General features: G+C 53.1%; 1 pseudogene; it reads left to right on the top strand.

The window, feature by feature from the left end:
• Positions 1 to 587: 587 nt before the first annotated feature.
• On the top strand, positions 588 to 3,302 carry LOC126956142 (tRNA-dihydrouridine(16/17) synthase [NAD(P)(+)]-like; annotated as a pseudogene).

Raw genomic sequence — 3,302 nt, 5'->3', positions numbered from 1 at the left:
CATAGATACTATTTTCTTAAAACAACTTTCATAAATGGAAGAAGTAATGCAATCTGCAGTGTGAAAAAGTATACAGATTATCAACATAAACACATATTCTGGTTAAGTTACTGAAATTAAGAATAAGAAGTTCTTCGTGTTTCCTTACAAAACAACTAACTACATGAGGAAAAAGGCTGTTAACAGCACGCGACGTAGCAATAGCTACAAAAGGCTGAGGGAAACAAAGTTCGACCTCTGGGCATGATATTCAGTCAAGGGGATACACAGATGAAAGGCAGGTGTCCTAAGACCTCACTGAACTGTGAAAACACTGAAGTCTCTGCAAAATCTATTGGATGACAGAACCGACTCAACCTCGAGATTAAAGTAGAAATTTTGGGTGGCAACTTGGAGCCCTGGGCCGGGCAGCAGCCCCCGCGCGGTGCAGGTGTTCGCTTAGGCCCGAGCACTGGCAGGGACCCCGGGAGGCGGCTGGGCGGGATCCAGGCTGGCCTGGGAACCCGGCACCTGGCGCCCGGCACCCGACGCCTCCGTAGCCAACGGTGCGCAGCTGACAAGACGGGACCCTTGGGCACCTGGAGACCATGCCAAAGCAGCAGGGCTTCGAGTTCTGGAGTTGCACCCTGGGGCAGGGCCGCGCCATGTGGTGGCCCCCATGGTGACCAGAGCAAGCTGGCCTGGAGGCTGCTGAACCGCCGCCATGGGGCACAGCTGTGCTACACACCCACGCTGCACACCCAGGTATTCAGCCACAACACCAACTACTGAAAGGAAAACCTGTACTGCGAGGTGTACCCTAAGGACCGGGCCCCTCATCCTCCAGTTCTGTGCCAATGACCCTGAGGTGTTAGTTCAGACAGCTCTCCTGGCTCAGGATTACTGTGACGCCATCAACCTGAACTTGGGCCGCCTACAGGTGATAGCCAAGAGAGGTCACTGTGGCGCCTACCTGCCAGACGAGTGGGACCTGCTCCAAAGAATGATTGAGCTGACACACGAGAAACTCTGTTCCGGTCACATGCAAAATTCGTGTCTTCCCAGAGATTGACAAGACTATGAGGTACGTCCAGATCCTGGAGAAGGCCAGCTGCCAGTTGCTGACCTTGCATGGGCGTGCCAAGAAGCAGGTGGGGCCCCTGTCGGCTGCAGCGTCCTGTGAGCAGTGTGGAAGGCTGTGGCCATCCTTGTGTTTGCAAACGGAAATATCCAGTGCGTGTGGAATGTGGAGGGCTACATTTAGGACACACGCGTGCAGGGACTCATGAGAGCCGAGGGTAACCCGTACAACCTCGCCCTATTTGAGGGCCGGAGCCCTGTGGTGTGGGAGCTGGCCAGGGAGTACCTGGACATCCTGCAGGAGCACCCCTGGCCACTGTCCTGCGTGGGGGCCCACCTCTTCAAGCTGTGGCGCCGTGCACTGCAGGTACATCAGCAGCTGCCAGAGGAGCTGGCCAAGGTGAAGACCCTGGAGGAGGTCGCTGCGTGAGCCAGGAGTTGAAGCTGTGGTGTCAGGAGGAAATATCCAGGCAGGAGGTAGCGAAGACAGCCAGCGACTTGCCCTTCCCCTGGATCTGCCAGCCCTACCTCGGGCCAGGGCCCAGGGAGGTGAGCAAGGAGAAGGTGGGTGCGTGCAACAAGCAGACCCAGGAGGTGGAGTGCTGCACAGACGTCCTGTCCAAGAACAAGCAAAGAAGCAGCTGGGGATCTGCCACAAGACCTTCTACCCTATCTGGAGCTAAAATATGCAAAGTCTGACCAATGTGGAAATGTTACACGGGGAAGGGGAGAGGGGGTGTGGGTCCTTCTTCTTAGAGCTCCCAAAATGGTGGTGGGCTGCTTCCAAGATGGCGGCAAGCCTCTTGTTCTCTGACCTGGGATTCTTGGCCTCACCAATTTCAAAGAATGGAATCTTGGGCCATGTGGTGAGTGTTACAGCTCTATTAGAAGCCGTGGGCCACAGAAGAGAACCATGGAACCCACTGATTAGTGTTCAGCTCCATTAGGACCAACCTGGGCACTTAGCCCTGCGGGAACAATGGCAAGCCTTTAGCCCGATAGGGAGTGGCCATGGGCACCTCACTGGATCAGGAAGCAGCAGACACACTGCTGGATCTGGAGGGATGGAAGTCAGCAGTGGGTCTGCCACTGCACACAGCAGTGGTGGATGGTAAGCAAAAGCTCACCTTGAGCCCTAACAAACATGGACCAGAAGAGTGTGTAGTTGCAAGATTTAATAGAGTGAAAATAGAGCTCCCATACAATGGGAGGGGACCCAAAGGGGGTTGCCCCTCCCTGTTTGAATGTCTGGGGTTTATATCCCAATCATTGTCCCTCCCTCTGTGCTCTCAGGCGATAGGTGATTGGCTATTTCTTTACCTCCTGTTTTTGCCTAATTAGCATTTTAGTGAGCTCTCTTTACTACCTGATTGGTCAGCTGTGAGCTAAGTTGCAAGCCCCCTGTTTATAGGTGGATGTGGTCGCCTTCCCAGCTAGGCTTAGGGATTCTTGGCCTAGGAAATCCAGCTAGTCGTGTCTCTCAGTAACCCAAAGGGCAACAGGTGTGTGTCCAACTGTGCTGTGGCTGCTGCAAGAAGCAAGCCTCCAAAGAGACTGTTATGCCCAGACCGTTTGTTCCCCAAAGAAGACCACCAGAGTCCAGAGTCAAAGCCAAGTGGCAAGGATCTTTACTACAAGTTCGAACTTGGTCCCTCCATTCCACAGCATACAGGAGGGCCTGGAACAATGCGAGTGCTTGCTTTTTATAGCCCGATGTAAACAGGATATGTAAAGTTATAGGGAACAAGGTAATTTTCTCGGTTACAGCATTACAATTGGTTAACATTCTACATTTAGCATTCCTTATCGGAGATCTCCCAGGTGATGTTTTTCTGAAGTTTGAAAGAAATATGGAGGAATGTGTTTGTGCTGGGCTCAGGAAGTTGGGAGATATATGGGGGATGTGCCTCATTCCTTTCAAGACCACGGATTGCTTTTTTAAACCAAATTTGAGAAGAGTCTGGCCTGAGCTGCAGGAGCCTCACCTGACAGGGCCTGGAACACCAGGTGGCTTCTCCCAAGTCATGGGAGTGCCCTGGCCTGAAGGCCCCAGAACCCCCAACCCCCAGCACTGTTGCTGGAGACTGCATGTGTCCTACTTGAGGAATCGCCTTTTACTTAGGGAATCTCCCACTACTTAACATGGAAAGATGCGCTCATGTCCTTGCCTTGGCCTACTCTTAGGGCCTGGAAATGTTGCAGCAGGAAGCAGGCCTCAGGCTGGATTAGCCTTGTTCTCCCAA

This window comes from Macaca thibetana, chromosome 6 (assembly GCF_024542745.1).
Source record: "Macaca thibetana thibetana isolate TM-01 chromosome 6, ASM2454274v1, whole genome shotgun sequence".
Classification (NCBI taxonomy): domain Eukaryota; kingdom Metazoa; phylum Chordata; class Mammalia; order Primates; family Cercopithecidae; genus Macaca; species Macaca thibetana.
The sequence above is the reverse complement of the archived record's forward strand: the minus strand, read 5'-3'. Positions and strand labels throughout refer to the sequence as shown.